This window comes from Bos grunniens, chromosome 14, assembly GCF_055505025.1.
Source record: "Bos grunniens cultivar Pamir isolate PY7600 chromosome 14, Bosgru_T2T1.0, whole genome shotgun sequence".
Taxonomy (NCBI): domain Eukaryota; kingdom Metazoa; phylum Chordata; class Mammalia; order Artiodactyla; family Bovidae; genus Bos; species Bos grunniens.
The window spans coordinates 65,629,095-65,649,222 of NC_141178.1; the positions used below are offsets into that span (position 1 = coordinate 65,629,095).

General features: G+C 46.7%; 1 long non-coding RNA gene across 2 annotated transcripts; it reads left to right on the top strand.

Annotated features, from left to right (window-relative positions):
- The first annotated feature begins 8,122 nt into the window (after positions 1-8,122).
- LOC147359566 (uncharacterized) lies at positions 8,123-17,127 on the top strand. 2 transcript variants are annotated; one of them, XR_015140893.1, is made up of 3 exons: positions 8,123-8,280; positions 13,799-14,050; positions 16,839-17,127. It is a non-coding gene; the product is annotated as an uncharacterized LOC147359566 (long non-coding RNA). The 2 variants fall into 2 exon arrangements; XR_015140892.1 differs by lacking the exon at positions 8,123-8,280 and adding an exon at positions 9,673-10,039.
- Positions 17,128-20,128: the final 3,001 nt, after the last annotated feature.

Genomic DNA, 20,128 nt, shown 5'->3' on the forward strand with positions numbered 1-20,128 from the left:
TCTAAACTCTACTATCTCCTGCCAAAAAAACAAAAATAAAAATTCATTCTGTACTTTCCTTATTCCAAAAAAAAAAAAAAAATTGAAAAGTGGCTGTAATTGGCTCATCTCCTGGTCCTGCCCTGCTCTTCCTGTCTGTGCTCTGAGCAGTGGACCATCCACAGCCTCATCTCCTCGTGCTGTCCTGTCCTTCCAGCCCATTAATGAACATCAGCCCAAGCGCCCCCCTCCGGCTTCTCCCTTGGCAGTCAGCTGCCTTCCCATCCCACTATTCACCACCCTTGCCATTCAGCTTGGCACTCTCAAGCAATTTAATTCTCCCAGCAAGGCAGTTCCCCAGGCTCCCCCGTCCCTGGGATTCTCCAGGCAAGAACACTGGAGTGGGTTGCCATTTCCTTCTCCAATGCATGAAAGTGGAAAGTGAAAGTGAAGTCGCTCAGTAGTGTCCGACTCTTAGCGTGTCCGACTCCTACCAGGCTCCTCCATCCATGGGATTTTCTGGGCAACAGTACTGGAGTGGGGTGCTATTGCCTTCTCCCAAGGCAGCGTGAGATGCTATCAAATGCCTGAAGAAACCAAAGGGAAAAGCCTGCCAGAACTTTTGTCTTTTTGTATTTAATTTCTGCACCAAAGAGAAAGCCTTGCTAATTGATTGCAATGAAAATACATAGGGCAGACGGTTGTGCTCTTTGAAGCACTCAGCAAAATATGTCAGGCTATGTGTTCTCCCCTGGGAATGACTAAAGGGTGGCAGAAACTAGGAGAAAGGTGGTTAAGGGGAATAGATGGACAGGTGGGGTGAAAGCCATGGAGGGGCGTGAACACCCGCTGTCTTGTCTGCCCCATACCTCTTCGTACATCTATTCCTTCAGGTTTACTTGTCCCCCCTTCTGTTCATCTAATTCTGAGGGGCTGTCCATCACAGTGACCCACTCCCTTCCCACAGGCAAGCCTGGCACTTTAGCCATCAAGCCGGGTGCAGTGTGATGCACAAGCGCTCAGATGCTGGGAGAAAGCTCTCTTTTCCCATTGAGATGGCGAGTGTGATATTAGCCCGGAGCCACCAGCTAATTCCCTGCCCGAGAGAGAAAACCCAGCCTGCAGATAGTGAGAATGAGGCTGAAAAAATCAAGAGGCAGAGGAGGAATGAAAGAAGAAAGAGATGATGGTGATGGTGGTGCTGATGACAGCGGCGACATCATTTGGGTCCCTGGGCCCCACCATTCCTAGCCAGCTCCCTATCTTAACAGTTTCATAAAAACCAACACATTTCTCTTTTTGACCCAAGTTCAAAACCTTTTGATGAGTTGGGTTTCTGTTCCTAGAAAGTCAGCGTTTTGATGATTTGATAAGATTATGAGATTTATAATAAGGAAAAGACAATGAATATAAATAGCCCCATGAGGCTGGTGGTTACCATGCTGGATGCCCATCTCTTAGTCTCTGCTACTCAGGTGTGTGCCCTGCCGCAGCATCACCAGGGTGCTTGTGAGAAATGCAGAACCCAGCCACTACCCCAGACCTGTTGAATCATAATCTGCAATTTGATATCATGCCCAGTTGACTCATCTGCTCATTCAAGTTTAAGAAACACTGCTCTGAAGGCTTTGAAGGGCTCCTCCCCAGCCTCCTCCACAACCGGGGCGTGGTGTGGGATCTGATACATCACGGAGCCTGTTCTCAGAGTGTGGACGCCCCAGGCCTTGGGGAGCCCGAAGGCAGACGCAGTAACAGGATGGCGATCCCGTGGAACCCCAGCTGCGGGTACCCTTGTCCTTCCAGACCACCTGGTGCACAGTCACTTCTAACCAACAGCCTGCAGAAATGACAGCTCTCACTGGCCAGCCACGATACAATCTGGAGAGAACCAGGAGAGACATCAGTTCCCTCCTACCAATTCCTGAGAGCTCCCATCTGGAGTGCCTTGCAGCTGGATGTACTTACAAACCACAGTAGAGGGCCCATCATTACCTCTGGGAGCTTGATTAATAAAAATGAATTTAAAAAGATATCCAGGAGCATCCCATGACATGTTGCAAGTCCAGAAGGTAGGAGGCACATTGCCCTGGACTTTGAGAAGGGGGAAGACAAAGGTTTCCATCCATAACTCTCACACCCTCCCGCAGAACAAGCCCCTAAAGCATTACAGACTGCCTCAGACTGGATCCTTGAGAAAAAGAGACAGGGCACAAACCGGGGGATTTAAAGGAAGTGCATTAAAATGATGTTTACAAAGGTGTGGGCAGGGCTTGGAGAAGACAAAAAGGGAGGATGTAAGGAGCTTGGTCTGAAGGGGTAAGTGGGTGGGGGCAGTTACTGGAACCTACAAAGGATAGATGGACAGAAAGGGGTTTCTGAAAGGAGATGTGGCCTTCAGGAAACCATGGTGACCCAACAGGAGGAGAAATACCCTGACATCATTCTCCTCCCACCCTCTGTTCTCCAGTCACCGCCTGCTGCTGCTGCTGCTGCTAAGTCGCTTCAGTCGTGTCTGACTCTGTGCGACCCCATAGACGGAAGCCCACAAGGCTCCCCTGTCCCTGGGATTCTCCAGGCAAGAACACTGGAGTGGGTTGCCATTTCCTTCTCCAATGCATGAAAGTGAAAATGAAAGGGAAGTCGCTCAGTCATGTCCAACTCTTAGCAATCCCATGGACTACAGCCTACCAGGCTCCTCCATCCATGGGATTTTCCAGGCAAGAGTACTGGAGTGGGGTGCCATTGCCTTCTCTGCCTCTAAGTGGCCAAATCAACCCAGAAGTCAAAGGGTAAGGGGATCTGTTGGTTCAGTCCATTGCAATCTGCCTCCCAGCACACAGAACAGGTGGGATAAGTGAGGAGGGGGAAACAGATGGTCCAACACACAGATCAATCTAGGGGCTGGATCAGAAAAGACAATACACACCAAGAATGCTATATGGCCCACTCCACATTCACAGCAGACATTAATAATCAATTGAAGTCCCTTTGCCCAGCAGACTTGGACAGCTTTCACAATACTGAACACAGCCTCACCTTGAATCTATTAACCTATGACATAGGTGGTGGGTGCCACTGGTTGCCTAGCTAGTATCCATCCCCTCATTCATCCTTGCTAATATCATCCCAAGATATGGCTCAGGAACTGACATACCCCAATCCCAGGTGAGAAAGTCAATTTCTCTTGCAGCCAGGAGTGGCCAATAAGATGCACGTGCTGGGGCCAGTCTCCTTCCTCCCTGTTCTTACCTTGTGTGCATTGCTGATCTTGACACTAAGTCCTTGATAGCGTCTTTGAATCCCTGAACTAGTGCCACAGCTGAAAATTTTCAAGCAGCGTGATATGTGAGAAAAATAAATACCTGTTTGTTTAACCCACCACTCATTGGATTTGACTGACACTTGCATTAAAGTGCACTCGTAAGTGACACAAAACCTACATGCCATCCTTAGGCTGGATGGATATGAGTCCTCCCATTCATGCATGAGTTCATTTCTCCCTGTGCCACTTGCCAGGTGAGAGAGAAGTTAGGTATAATCTCTCTCCTCAAGGAAACGTGATCTATGTTTTGAAGGATGAGTAGGGGTTGGCCAAATGCATAAATCAGAAAATAGTACAAGGAGCAGAAGTGAAAAAGGTATACAGTGTCAGGATGTTAAGTAGTAGAAATTCAACAAGGAGTCTGTTAATGTGTAACAAAACAAGAAACCATCAGTTTTGAACAACCCACTTTGACAAACAACCGAATCACCCTAATTCAAACATAGTCACAAAGAAAACTAAAGTGGTTATCCACTTGGAAAGACCCTGAGTAACTGCCAAAGAATATGCTATTTGCTTGCTGATGGGAAATCAAAACCATAGTTTTGGATTTACCAAGATGAGTAACATATTACATAAAAGATGTGTAAAGCGAAACAAAATAGCTTCCACATCTTTTCCTTCAGACTTGCTTCCCATCGCTGAATCTGGGTCACAGCCTTGGGCTCAGGTCCATCTCTCCAAATGATCTCCCAGCTCCTCACCCAGTCTCTCTTCCTTGGGGCCCTCTGGTCTGCTTGCTGAATAGTGAGCACTCCCTGAGTCCACGCAATTTCCCCTCTTAGAATGCACCCCTTCCCCATTTCTTCCAGTCCCAGTTGAAGTTCCACTGACCAAACACAGGTACATCTTGGGTGACAGAGAGGCTGGATTTAAGGGAGACACACGTATCCCAGGTGGTTCTCCGGAAGCCCTGCTGCTCTGAACTCCTGTATCACGAGATGTTATGAAGTTCTATCCAGGTACCGTTTGGTTGTTCAATCTTCTTTTAGTGTGATGCTCCTCCTGACCAGAAAATGTGCTGAACATCCATCCAGCATTCCTTTCGTCCTCTCTTTCAGCAACATTCACACCCCTTCCCTGCAGGATAGTCTTCTATACACCTGCTTTTCCCCTGTAAGCCCAGGACCAGACCCTTCTTTCCATGGGTAGTCATGTGACTCAAGCCTAGCCAATCATAGCATGATCTCTGACCTCAGTGAGTAGCCCAAGGGATACACACGTGACACACGCTGGGTTAATGAGAGTCCTCCCTGAGGTTTAAAGAAATTGAAGCAAAGAGAGCTGGGAGAGAGCAAGAAAGAGGTAGAAAGAGACAGAGGCAAGGAGAGAGACAAATGACATAATTTACATATTTGGATCCAGTCAACCTTAGAGTTAGGTCCACCCCATCTTTCCCAGTTACGTGAGCCAATAAATCCCCTTGTGCTTCGAAATTAGTTCAAGTTGCTTTACTGTCATTTAGAAATGAAAGAGTCATGACTAAAACCTACACTCTTACCCCACTGCTCAGCACGTGTCTGCAGAACTGATAACAAAGATGCAGGGCAGATTGGATTACAGTTTGAAAATATACTCGCTGTGATTCCACTTATGTGACACGTTCAAAATAAGCAAGTCTATGGAGACAGAAAGTGGGGGTTGATGGAGCAGAGAGAGGATTGGGGGTGAGGGCTAGGAGATGTGAGATTTCTTTGTGGAGTAATGAAAACGTTACAAGATTGATATTGTGACGGTTGCACAACTCCAAATATATTAAAAGCTATTGAACTGTATGCATCAAATGGGTGAATTTTATAGTGTCTCAATTTTACATAAAATATATTTATAAATTTTCATATATGTTTATATTTTATAGTTATATATGATTATGTATTTTTAATACATATATTTTATAGTTATATATGATTATGTATTTAATACATATGTTTTATAGTTATATTATATATGATTATGTATTTTTAATACATAGCTTTATATGTAAATATATATAGAGAGAAAGAGTGTGATGGTAGAAACTGAATAAAGTTAACTCTTGAATTATAAGGAGGGCTGATTTAAGGAACATTTAAATTACTACAAAATTACCTGTATCTTTTTCCCCCAAAACCTGCTCCTATATTTCCTGTCTTGGTGAACAGTTAATGGCAGCAGCTTCAATCACCCAAGCCAGGAGTCGGGGGCAGTTTTTGCATCCGAGCGCGCACACGTGTGTGTGTGTGTGTGGGTGTGTGTGGGTGTGTGTGTGTGTGTGTGTGTGGTGAAAGTCGCTTAGTTGTGTCCGACTCTGCGACTCCGTAGCCTATACAGGGAGAAGGCAATGGCACCCCACTCCAGTACTCTTGCCTGGAAAATCCCATGGACGGAGGAGCCTGGTAGGCTGCAGTCCATGGGGTGGCGAAGAGTCGGACACGACTAAGTAACTTCACTTTCACTTTTCACTTTAATGCATTGGAGAAGGAAATGGCAACCCACTCCAGTGCTCTTGCCTGGAGAATCCCAGGGACAGAGGAGCCTAGTGGGCTGCTGTCTATGGGGTTGCACAGAGTCAGACACGACTGAAGCGACTTAGCAGCAGCAGCAGCAGCTTATACAGTCCATGGAATTCTCTAGGCCAGAATATTGGAGTGGGTAGCCTTTCTCTTGGATTTTAACCAAACACAAGTTTCTCTCACTTCTAGCTCCCAAATCTCTCTCTGAAAAAACCCTCCACTGCCCCCAAATCCACAGTCATCATGCAGACCCTCCCCTCGTTTCCCTGCACAGCCTCCTCACCTACCTCCCGGCCCCATCTCTCCCCACAGCCCCATCTGTGTTCAAGGTGGCAACCAGGCTCATCTTCTCCACAGCAGAAGTCCCATCATGCCTCTCATCCCTCAGGGGCTCCCAAGCTCCTCTTGGCTCCAGCCCTGCTCTTCCTGGTACCCTGCCTGTACCTCCCAACCTCCAATCCCCTATATCCCCCATCCTACCTCTCCCTTCATCCCCACTCTCTCTCTCTCTCTCTCTCTCTCTCTCTCACACACACACACACATGTGTGTGCACATTATTCAAGCCCATCCTCAACTACTCTGCATCCCCCACTCTGTCCAGGTTCTCTCCTGCCTGACCCAGAGGAATAATATCACGTCCTCCAAGAATCCTGTCCTGACCCCTTCCAGGCAAGTCAGGGGCTTCAATCCTCAGTGCTCCTAAAACCCCTTCCATATACCTCTATTATAATTCTAGACACACAGTATTATAATTGTCTCTGTGCCTGTCATATAACCTATGATCTCCTTGCAGATAAAATCTACAACTTTTTTAAGGTTTTTTATTCCTTCCAGTTTTATTGCGATATAATTGACATCCGGCACTGCACACATTTAAGGTGTACAGCATAACAATATGACTTGGGTCTTCTTTATCTTTATTGCTAACACAGGTTCAGGATGAGGCAAGCATGCAAAATTAGGTTGTGTATTGTATAAATAAGGGCTTCCCTGAGAGCTAAGTTGGTAAAGAATCTGCCTGCAATGCAGGAGACCCCAGTTTGATTCCTGGGTTGGGAAGATCCACTGGAGAAGGGATAGGCTACCCACTCCAGTATTCTTGGGCTTCCCTTGTGGCTCAGCTGGTTAAGAATCTGCCTGCAATGCAGGAGACCTGGGTTCAGTCCCTGGGTTGGGAAGATCCCCTGAAGAAGGGAAAGGCTACTCACTCCAGTATTCTGGCCTGGAGAATTCCATGGACTATACAGTCCATGGGGTTGCTGAGAGTCAGACACAACTGAGTGACTTTCACTTTCATTGTAAAAAGAAATCTGCACTAGCGATATCAAAAGTTTAATTAGACTAGGGACAGTAGTAAGATATTTGAAAAAAATCATTTGTGGGAAAATACCCATGATGGATAAAATAGATTACTGTTTACAGACTTCTTCCCTTTACCCAACCTGCTCAAGAGACTCCTAACTGACAGCCTAATTCTTCCTCCCTCATCTCCCGAGAGATTAAGTCCTAGACGTTTCTGGTGTAGAGTCTAGAGTCAGCATGGAAAGAGAGTAGCAAAGGGGTTGAAGCAGAAGGATGTAAGGAAAACAGGCCAAATCAATCGATGTAATAAAGAATGAAGAGAGAAAAAAAGAGGAAGTTCAGTAAGTGGAAGCCATTGCAGCTGGTGGAGAAGGAAAAAATTCTTCAAAGTTCTGGTAAGGGAACAGCTTCAGAGTGCAAGATAGATATAGATATATATATAATTGAGCAAGAGTCCAGAGAACTTTAAGATGTGCTACCAGGCTTCCCTGGTGGTCCAGTGGTTAAAAAACCATCTGCCAGTGCAAGGGACACGGGTTCAATCCCTGGTCCAGCAAGATCCCACATGGTGTGGGGCGACTAGGTCCATACACCACAATCACTGAAGCCCACTCTCTCCAGAGCTTATGCTCTGCAACAGGAGAAGCCGCCACAATTAGAAGCCTGTACACCGCAACTAAAAAGTAGTTCCCACTCTCCACAACTAGAGAAAGCCCACACACAGCAACGAAGACCCAGCCCAGTCAATAAGTAATTTTTTTTTAATAACTTACTATGAAAAAAATTTAAAGAAAAAGACATGCTGCCATGGGATGTACACAGAAGCCTGCTGAATGTCCTTTCAGAAAGATGAGAAAAATATTAAATTCCCTTTTCATGGTTTGGTTTATTTGGATTATGCTTCTGTAACTAATCCTAGGACTGGACCATGTGGCTCACAGCTTCAATAGGGTTACATGAGAAGTTGTTTGAGTAAATGCGAAATGAAACTGGAAAACCAACTGAAAGCGTGTCCTGCTATTAATAGGATAAGTCTCATTACACATTTCTATGGCCCATGCTCATCTTCACATCTGTTCATGACTGTTCTCTGTCTGGCAGGAATTCTCATGAGACCAACAGACAGAAAAACAGTTAAGCAGCAGAGGACAAGTAACTTTCCACGATCATGGGGCGTATCCATGGTAAGTGTACTATGTGGCTTTGGTCGTGTCCAACTCTCCGCAACCCCATGGACTGTATAGCCCGCCAGGCCCCTCTATCCATGGAATTCTCTAGGCGAAAATACTGGAGTGGGTTGCCATGCCCTCCTCAGGGGATAGTCCCAAACCAGGGATCAAATCTGAGTTTCTAATGTCTCTTGCGTTGGCAGGGAGGTTCTTTATCACTACCACCACCTGGAAAGCCCCATCCATGACAAGGCTATCACAGAATAAAGGGGCACCAAATTCTGGCCCCTGTTTTACTACTAATGGCTTTCTCAACCCTGGGAAAGTCATTTCCCCTATTTAAGCCTCAGTTTCCTCATTTGGAAAATGACGCGGTTTAAATCAGACAACCACCAACTATTCATTCCAACTCTGAGATGGTGTGATCATATGATCCTAGGAATCTGGGCCAACATTCTCTTAAAAGTCTCCAGACTCCAGCTCACTTGGCCAGCAGTGAGCTAAAGAAAGCTTTAGGGCGATAGGTCTAAAGCTTTTGAACGAGGATTGTCAGCACTGCCCATGGGAACTTTGAAGGTGCTTGTGTGCCCATAAACGGTGTTTAATTAAAGAGCAGCGAACAGCAACACAGTGAACAGCCTACTAAAAAGTAGGCTGTACAAGAATATTTCCCCCAACCCAGGGCATATCACTCTGCATCTCTCCTCAACCAAACTACACACACAATGGTATTTGTTAGAAAAATAGAGAACATTTGTTTGGGGTCATTTGACCAGTAGCCCTGGCAAGACAGCTGCCCTTGCTCTCTGCCTGGACACTGTCTGCTAGACACTCTCTGCTGGACACTGTCTCTGTCCAGCCCACAGAGGTGAATAAACCTCCCAGGCTCCATCAGAGAAATCAGGCTGGGAACTGGGCTGGTCTTAGCAGGATGTAGCTCTCTATCAGAATGGCTAGGACTCCAAGGAGGAAAGATTTCCATGGCACAGGGAAACAATGAAACCCTGAAATGGAGAAACTGCATCATTTTCCACATCAGAGTAAAGTTCAGACTTCAGAATGATTTCATCAAAGTCAGATTCAGGAATCTGCCCAAAGCCACAGGAACGAGTGAGTGTTGGAGCTAGGATTTGAACCCAAAGAAAGAAAGAAAGTGAAGTCGCTCATCATGTCTAACTCTCTGTGACGCCATGGACTACAATCTACCAGGTTCCTCTGTCCATGGGATTTTCCAGGCAAGAATACTGGGGTGGGTTGCCACCCCATTTCCTTCTCCAGGGGATCTTCAGGACCCAGGGATTGAACCCGGGTTTCCTGCATTGCAGGCAGATGCTTTACCGTCTGAGCCACCAGGGAAACCAGGATTTGAACCCATGTTTCTCTGAAAGGAAAGCTCATGTCTTTTTTTTTTTTTTTTTTGACTGCCCTGGGTCTTCCTTGCTGTTCGCAGGCTTTGTCTCCAGTGGTTTCTCTTGTTGCTGAGCACAGATTCTAGGGCATGCAGGCCTCAGGAGTTGTAGATCCCAGGCTCTAGGGCACAGGCTCAGTTGTTGTGGCACATGGGCTTCATTGCTCTGCAGCACGTGGGATCCTCTGGGACCAGGGATTGAACCCATGTCCCTTGCGTTGGCAAGTGGATTCTTAACTACTGGACTACCAGGGAATTCCAAGCCCATGCTTTTAACCACAAAGCTTCAGCCCCTCAAGTGTTCATCAGGTCTGGGGACCCACTACAACCCTGGAAGCAGCACATGAGCACAAGCACTCAAAACAGGTTGGTATATGGGATACACGCCCCAAGGGTCATAGCCCCTGAGGACTTTCCATCCTACCCCAGGCCACCCGTGTAGACCATCCCCCCTCCTGGGAGCCTGGCTTTCACGTTTGTGGTCATGGAAGGCTGGCTGGGACAGGAGGTGTGGATTGGGTGGAGTCTTTCAAGGAGCTTTGAAGAGAAAAGCAGACTGAGTAACTGGGGTATCAAATGATTTTTATGATCATCTCCTGTGCACTCCTAAGAATGAAGGACCAAGAGACTAAGGGAATTTGACATCCACGTCATGACCTGTAAAAAACTTTTATTTAGTTGTTTTTCCCAGCTGCCTCTTTGAACCAATTTTTCTTTCTTTTTCTTCCTCCATCATCTGATGGAAGTTGAAGACGCGTGGAATACCTAGCATCTGTTTCTGGCAGAGCTCTCACACCCTGATTGATAATTACCTATTCCTGTGACTGTTCCTCCTTCATTGGGCCCTGAAATCCCCGAGGCAAGGATCTTATCTTATTCATCTGTGTACCCCCAGATGAATCACCCAGCATAATGCTCTCCATCAATAATGTGGGAGAAAGGAAGGAGGGAAGCACCGAAGGGAGGAACTTCCCTCCCTTCGTAGAAGGAGATTAAGAAAGCCAAGATCCAGGACAAAAATTTCAGGCTTTTCTTATATAACAACCAAATGTGGTCTTGACAGGATCCTGGTTTGACCAGAGGAACTCTAAGATAGACATTGAGAGGCAAATGGGAAAAGTTGAATGTGGATGGATGTTAGATGATACTAGGAAATTATCATTCATTACTATTATATTAATGGTCTGGGGATTATGTAAGAAAATGTCATCTTTCAAAGATGCATAATGAAGAGGTGAAATATCATGTGTGCGTGCATACGAAGTCACTTCAGTTGTGTCTCTGCAACCCTATGAATTGTAGCCCACCAGGCTCTTCTATCCATGAGATTCTCTAGGCGAGAATACTGGAGTGGTTTGACATTTCCTCCTCCAGGGCATCTTCCCCACCCAGGGATCAAGCGTGCATCTTTTGTTTCCTTCATTGGCAAGTGGGTTCTTTACCTCTAGCACCACTCATGAGATATATATAATTTACTTTTAAATATTTAAAATATTTCAGAAAACAAAGGATGGCAAACTCATGGTTAACACGAGGTAATGAATATTTATTATACTCTTCATTTTTCTGTACATTCAAAATGTTTCATCACACAAAATTCCAATAAAGCATAACCATAACGCCCTTACCAAATTCAGGAAAGTATCATTACTAGAATTCTACTATCTCATATACAATCCATAAGTATCATTACTACAATTCTACTATCTCATATACAATCCATAAGTATCATTACTACAATCCTACTATCTCGTATACAATCCATAAGTATCATTACTACAATTCTACTATCTCGTATACAATCCATAAGTATCATTACTACAATCCTACTATCTCGTATACAATCCATAAGTATCATTACTACAATCCCACTATCTCGTATACAATCCATAAGTATCATTACTACAATCCCACTATCTCATATACAATCCATAAGTATCATTACTACAATCCCACTATCTCGTATACAATCCATAAGTATCATTACTACAATCCTACTACCTCATATACAATCCATAAGTATCATTACTACAATCCCACTATCTCGTATACAATCCATAAGTATCATTACTACAATCCTACTATCTCGTATACAATCCATAAGTATCATTACTACAATCCTACTATCTCATATACAATCCATAAGTATCATTACTACAATCCCACTATCTCGTATACAATCCATAAGTATCATTACTACAATCCTACTATCTCATATACAATCCATAAGTATCATTACTACAATCCTACTATCTCGTATACAATCCATTCTAATTTTGCCTGTTGTCTAGTATTTCCCTTTACACCAACTTTTGTTTCCAGGATCCAACCCTGAATTACATTTTGCAGTTACTTGTCATGCCTCTTTCCTCTCTATTTGGAACCGTTCCCCAGCCTTTGGCTTCCACATTTAAAGACATTGACATCCTTAACGAGTAAGGTCACTGTCTCGCTGCACGTGTCTGATGGTGTCCTCATGATTTGGTTCTCAAATGCTACAGGACTCTGGCAGGAATATGACATAAGTCGGCATGGCCTTCTCAGTGCCACACGTCGGAATGTACCGGATGTCCATTTATCCTCTCATTGGTGATGTTGACATCCATCATTTGGTGAAGGTGGTGTCCGCCAGGTTTCTCCACTGTAAAGCTATCATTTTTCCCTTTGTAAATAATCTGTAATCTGTGGCAGATATCTTGAGACTGTGTAAATAGCCTGTTCTCTAATGTTTCTCCCAATGATTTTGGCCTCTGCTATTGATTCTCAATGAACTTGAAAATCAAGTTGAATCACATCTGCTTAAATCAATGAATACTTTGATGGCTGCAAAACCGTGATTTTTGTAGCTCTGTCTTTCCTCCTGCTTCCCTGGCAGTTCAGATGGTAAAGCATATCTTTCCTTCTATGTGTTTAGTTGGCATTCTACTGGGAAGAGCTTTCTCTTTTCCTCCTAGCATAATGGACTCAAAAATGTTTTTTTTTTTTTTAATATAAGCATTTCCATGAGATATTAGAAAGGTGTGTTCTACAGTTTAGCTTTTTTCTTTTTTGGCCATGCCTTGTGGATCTTACTTCCCTGACCAGGGATCAAACCCCCACCCCTGTAGTTGAAGCCTGGAGTCTTAACCACTGGGCCACTAGGGAAGTCCCTACATTTTAGAATTTTTAGGTGTCGGTGCCAATTTCTTCTGCCTCTAACATTATGTGTAGCCTCAGCAGGGCCCAGACTAAAGCATATATGTGAAAGAAACTAAACCAATTTTACCCTTTCCTCCAGCATCCCATCTTGGTTCATTCACTCATTCACTTACTCTACAAACACATACGTGCTATATTTAAAATAGATAACCAACAAGGACCTACTATATAGCACAAGAAACTCTACTCAACATTCTGTAATAACCTAAATGGGAAAAGAATTGAAAAAGAATAGATACATGTATATGTATCATTGAATCACTTTGCCACACGCCTGGAACTAACACAACATTGTTAGTCGACTATACCCTAATATAAAATTAAAAAATTTAAAAATACAACACATACTAAGGGCTGAGCTCTGGAGCCCCCAAATTGAATCCACATCTTCACTAGTGAGGAAGGCAGGAGGCTAGATGACTAACTTCATCCCAGTGCAATGGGCTGTCACAGCAGTGAGCAAAGTGGCCCACCAAAGATCACGGGAAGAAGGGATGGGAAGATGAATGGGACCCGTGGTGAAGGAAGGATGGGACACACACCCCACCCGCCCGTGGGGAAATGGGCCTTGCCCGAGTGTTTGGATCAGTGAGGAGTCAAAGGGCCTAAAGTCTGCAGGTTGTAGTTTTGCCTGGTTGGATGTGGCGAGAGAACAAAACAGATCAAGATTATTTTTTATAAAAATTGCGTCCCACCACATGCACGCTTTTATAACCCCTTTCCTTTCACAACTTGCTCTGGACATTGTTTCCATGTCAACACATGCAGACCGGTTTCAGTGGATTTTCAAATGAGTCATTTTCAGTGTCAGACCATGATTTATTTAACCAACGCCTTGCTGATGGGCAGGCAGGGCGTTTCCAAGTTTTTTTGCTACTGCAATCTTTGTTCATCCTTGGTCTCCTGTGTCTCTGATTGTTTCCTTAGGATAAACTTGGGAGAGGCTTTTGGCTTCCAAGATCAAAGACAAACCTGAAGGATTCAAGGCTGGAGCCAGAGAGGGCGGCATTAGACTGCCCACTGTTTTCCTATCCCTGCCTCTTCCCCGCAGCAGGAGAAAGCTCTTCCCTAGGATCATGCCCCCTGCCTGCCTGGGCTGACTGCAGACGAGCAGGAAAGCAGGGTTTCGACTAACAGCTCTCACCAACTATTGCCAACACAGATGAATTAAGACACCAGGTGGGCACATTGATATTTTCTAGACGTAAAAATTAGAGCATAGATAGATGAATGTCCTGTCCCAAGATACCAGAAAGGAAAACTATGAAGGATGGAAAGGTTGAGAAGTCTCTCTGCCTGGAAACAGGGGAAGAGATGAGGATACGCACGACCAGCAGTTGGAATAGGAGGAACACTGACATCGGAGCTGGGCCATACAAATCCTGTCTTTGGAGGCAAGTCACTGAACTTCTCTGAGCCTTGGTTTTCTTGGGTGTAAAATGGGAAGATAATGGCTGCATCGGGAGGTCTGTGAGGACCGATTAGATAACAAACGTGAAGCCCTGATGCAGTGCTGGAGGGTCAGAAGCCCAAGAGGAAACGTTACCCACCACAGGTGGCTCGGTTGAAGAGAGCATGCTGAAGGGACTGCTTAGATGAGTGTGGTCAGGGCTAAAGGAACAAGCAAGGTGCCCGGATCTGGCCAGGCCTGTGGGGCTGAAGGAGCCTCGGGGGAAGAGTGTTACCAGAAGCCAGTGACCGTTAGTGCCATGTAGGAAGGACCACTAGCTGGAGTCCTGGTTGTAGCTACTGCTGGTGACACAACACCAAAGAGAGAGGAAAAGAGAAATGAAGGAATGCCAGACTCCCTCCCCGCCAGCCCCCAGCCCTCCAATCTCCTGCCATTGCCTCCCAGGGCCAAGCCCAACCAGAAGCCAGTGACAAAGGGCTCTGGGTGGTACAGCCCCGGAGGAGGTCCAGCCTGTGGAAGGCAAACACTCAAATGGACTCCAGGGGATTCTGGCCAAGGAATCCAGGTAAACAAGCCATTGATTCAGAGTCACCAAGATGCAAGGTGGCAGAATTCATCTAACCCAGGCCTCCCTGTTTCAGAGATGGGGAAAAACAGTCCAATATGAGTCATCCGCCTAAGGTCATCTTCCAGTTAGTTACATACCCAAGACCAGAACTGAAATACTATACTCCAGAACCAACTTTTTATTTTCCAACCCACTCCAGCATTCTTGCCTAGAGAATCCCATGGACAGAGGAGCCTGGCAGGCTACAGTCCCTGTGGTCGCAAAGAGTTGAACACAACTGAGACAATTTGGCATGGCATGCATAAACATCTTATTGCAGCCATGTAGCAAGGCAATGGCACCCAACTCCAATACTCTTGCCTGGAAAATCCCATGGACGGAGGAGCCTGGTAGGCGGCAGTCCATGGGGTCGCACGGGGTCAGACACGACTGAGCGACTTCACTTTCACTTTTCACTTCCATGCATTGGAGAAGGAAATGGCAACCCACTCCACTGTTCTTGCCTGGAGAATCCCAGGGACGGGGGAGCCTGGTGGGCTGCTGTCTATGGGGTCGCACAGAGTCAGACACGACTGAAGTGACTTAGTAGCAGCAGCAGCAAAGTCGTCTTTGTAGAGCCATCAGTTCACTTACTCCTAAAGCCTCTGAGCCATAAAAGGTCCACTGTCCCTTGTAAAGTATGAGAAACCAGAGTAACCTCCTCTTTCGTGGGCTCAAGCAAGTAAGAATTACAAACAGTCAGTCTTTAGTTCTCAAGTAATTATCAAGGACAAATCTTCCTTCAAATTCAAATCAGTCCAAATTCAAACTGAAGCTTGGTGGGGGAGAAATGAAGTTGAGTATCCTTTGAGGCTTCTCTGGTGGCTCAGACTATAAAGACTCTGCCTGCAGAGTCTAGTGGGGGAGGCATAATGGTCAACAACAATTACAGCTGGACACCAGCAGAGAGAACTGGAAAGCAGAGAAGCATCAATTCAAAGCAGAAGTGTGGTGCCCTGGTACCCATCGCAGCACTATCCATAACAGCCAAGACATGGAGACAGCCTACATGTCCATCAACAGATGAATGGACAAAGAAGATGTGGGGTGTGTGTGTGTCTCTGTGTATGCTATTATGTATATATAATGGAATACTACTCAACCATAAAAAAGAATGAAATAATGCCATTTGCAGCAATGTGAATACAACTAGCTAAGTGAAGTAAGTCAGAAAGACAAATACCATATATCACCTATATGTGGAAACCCACATATGACACAAATCAACTAACCCATGGAACTGAAACAAAATCAGGGACACAGAGAATAAACTGGTGGTTGTCAAGGGGGATGGGGGTGGGAGAGGGTAGGAGTTAGAGGGTGGGATTAGCAGATGTAAGCCTTTAGATATAGAATGAATAAACAAAAGTCCTACTGTATAGCACAGGGAACTATATTTAATATTCTGTGATAAATCATAATGGAAAGGAATATAAAAAAGAATGCACACGTATGTATAAGTGAGTCACTTTGCTGTACAGCAGTAATTAACACAGGGCTTCCCAAGTGGCACTAGAGGTAAAGAACCCACATTTCAATGCAGAAGACACGAGTTCAATCCCTGGGTCGGGAAGATCCCCTGAAGGAGGGTATGTCTACCCATTCCAGTATTCTTGCCTGGAGAATGCCATGACAGAGGAGGGGCAGGCTACAGTCCATGGGGTCACACAGAGTCAGACGTGACTAAAGCAACTTAGCACAGGACAGTAATTAATACAACCTTGTAAATCAACTACACTTCAATAAAAAGTAAATTTTAAGAAGTGGGGAGGCATGGTTGGCTTCCTGGAGGAGGTGCCACCCACTCCGGGTTCAGAGATAAAGAAGAATAAACCACAAGCAGTAGCAGGTGGGAGGAGGCAGGGTTTAACAGAAACACTGGTAACAAGTGTTTTTCTCTCTTCTCACCTTCCCTCCTACTTAATTTCCATCTGCCTCCCTTTGCACAGCTGAAGGGGTTTCTCTGATGGGAAAACAACCTTGGTTGTTCCATAGAAACAAAGAATCCGCCTGCCAATGGGGTTCAGTTTCTGATCTGGGATGATCCCAGACGCCGCGGAGCAACGGAGCCCGGGAACCACAACTACTGAAGCCCACGTGCCCTACAGCCTGTGCTCCGCAACAGAGAAGCCACTGCAGAGAGAAGCAGCCCACACACTGCAACCAGAGAAAAGCCCTCGCAGCCAAAATAAGTAAATAAAATTACTTTTAAAAAAATAAAAAGAAACACCAGGGTGAGCCCGTCCGGTCTCCACATGCGAATCACCTGTCTGGAGGGCACGTGGGAACCACGGTGCTCATTCCTGCCTGACTTGACGAGTGAGGAGAGAGAGAGGACCTCGGATTTGGATAAAGAGCAGGGACAAGAGGTGAATAGAGGGTGGAGCGGGTCCTGGGAGGGGCCATTTCCATTCCTGGAACTTTTCTCCTGCCGAGAACCAAGGCTAGAGTCCACGGGGCCCGAGGCAGCTGGGGTTAACACTGGACAAGGGGCAGAGAGCATTCACCCTGGTCCCTGTATGCCTCGGATTTCAGAACAGGTGACGCGCCCATTCTTGGCACTTGGAGCTGATAAATCAGCCTGGTGCTGGGCCCAGGCCAGTTGGGTTTCTCCTGGAGCAGTAAATACAAACCCCTGACTTAGCAGGATGTGACTGGCCTCCCTGCTCCAGCCTGTCACCCCCACAGTCCTCACCCTTTGTCTGCACAGTCCTCCATGTCTCTTGTCTTTAGACCCTAGCAACACTGCCCCATCTACCTGAGACCCTCTCCCCAGCCCTGCTTCCTTTATCTGGTTAACCCTGCTCCTTTCTCAGGTCTCAGCTGAGCCACCCCTCCTTCTAGAAGTTTCCTGTGATTCCACCCCCAAGTCCAGGGGAGCTGCCTCTGCTTCGAGCTCCCATGTGTCCTCCACACACCCCTTCAATGCATCTCTCATGGTGACTTGTGATCTCGCTGGGTTGTGGCATCTCCCGTTAGGACTACTTCAGGGCAGAGACCGAAACTTTTCCACCTTAGCGTCCCCAGCACAGCACCAGGCCTACACATGTGCCAAGCCACATGGACACGTGGAGAGAACATTCACCCTCTTGTGGGAGCCACCGCCTCCCATCAGGAGGACCAGAAAATCCAGATCACTCCTCAGCTGAAGGGTCCTTCTCCAGGGCCTGAGAGTGCTCCCTCCATATGAAAAGACACTCCCTTCTTTCTGCTTGCAAAGGGCTTCACGTGCACTTTTCTACCCAGCTTCCCCACGACCCCCAGGGGCAGGTATCAGTCTATTGATTTTACTGATGGTGAGCTGGAGACTCAGCGACTCTGGGAGCTGAGAGGCAGGTGGGAGGTGGTGACGAGAGGACCGGCCCCAGGTCCATCTGATTCCAGCTCAGCACTGCTCCCCAGCTCCTCTGCTTTCCCATCCATGCATCCTTGGCTCTGGCATCGCTGGGTGGAGCCTACTAGCCTGAGATCCGGGTGAGCAGTCACCGCTCAGGCCCCTCCAGTGACATGGTATCCACTCCATGACTCCACCGGAGAAGGCAATGGCACCCCACTCCAGTACTCTTGCCTGGAAAATCCCATGGACAGAGGAGCCTGGAAGACTGCAGTCCATGGGGTCGCTAAGGGTCGGACACAACTGAGCAACTTCACTTTCACTTTTCATTTTCATGCACTGGAGAAGGAAATGGCAACCCACTCCAGTGTTCTTGCCTGGAGAATCCCAGGGACGAGGGAGCCTGGTGGGCTGCCGTCTATGGGGTCACACAGAGTCGGACACGACTGAAGCGACTTAGCAGCAGCAGCAGCCACGACTCCACAGGGGACCCCTGGGATAGTGGGAAAGCCTTGATTCTCCCCCGAGTTCCATGGCTCTTCAAGTGCCCGTGGGTACAGGCCCATGTCCACCAGGAACACGGGGCTGGGGTGACTCCCAAGAATCCATAACCAGTGTTGGGAGGGCTGAAGACACTCCCCGAGGAGAGCCCTCTTACCTGCTGCCAGAGGATAAACAGCTTCTACGTGCTGACTTCCCACAGGTGACTTTCACTGCAATAATTAACTGAAGCCCAACTGGCAAGGGAGTCTGAATAACACAGTTCCTCAGCCATAGTAGTGCAGGAAAAAGTATGAAAGGGCACGTATCAAGTTGAATGTGTGTGTGTGCTCAGTCACTCAGTAGTGTCTGACTCTGCAACCCTACGGACTGTAGCCCGCCAGGCTCCTCTGTCCATGGGATTCTCCAGGAAAGAATACTACAGTGGGTTGCCATTTCCTTCTCCAGAGAATCTTCCCAACCCAAGGAATGAACTCAAACCTCCTGCATCTTCTGCATTGCAAGGCAGATTCTTTACCCCTGAGCCACCTGGGAAATCCAGCAAGTTGAACACCAATAGACAAAACCTGTACCTTTCTAGGGTCATTAGAGAATAAGGTGATGTCCCCAAAACGCCCTCACTTGGGCCACGAGCACGGCGCACATCTGCTTGCCTTGTGGCCATCCCGTGCCTGTTGGCAGTCCTCCATGTGTGGGATTCCTGCCTTCCACCTCAGCACAGAAGTTTCGATCGCCTTTTGCCAGCCTCTCTCGCACCTGGAAACAAGCACCAGCTCCACAAAGCAAGTATAGCCAGGGGCGCAGCGAAGTCTCCACCTTCGGACCCTCAGTTTCCTCATCCGTAACAGCATCAACCTCGTTGGGCTGTTGTGAGGGTCAAACTGATGACGGATCTGAAGGCTGGGAAGTGATTTCCATGGACAGCGTCTGCACCCAGTGCTCCCCAAACATTCGCTCACCGAGATCTCACACCAACCTGATGAGGTGGGCCTCATCTTTCAAGGTTCAAGGAGATATAATAACTGGCTTGAGATTCTAGGGCTGGAAAAGGGCAGTGTCAGCGGTGCCAAGGTTGGCTGGACCCCCTAGTCCATGCTAAATATACAGAAGGCAGGGGGTTTGGGTTCTGCCTCTAACTGAGAAGGCTGTGGATCTTTGGCTTCTTCTGAGCCCCAGCATCCTCATTTGCAGCATGAAGACAGTACTACCCTCAGTTCAGTTCAGTCACTCAGTTGTGTCTGACTCTGCAACCCCATGGACTGCAGCATGCCAGGCCTCCCTGTCTATCACCAACTCCCAGAGCTTGCTCAAACTCATGTCCATCAAGTCAGTGATGCCATCCAACCATCTCATCCTCTGTCATCCCCTTCTCCTCCTGGTTTCAATCTTTCCCAGCATCAGAAT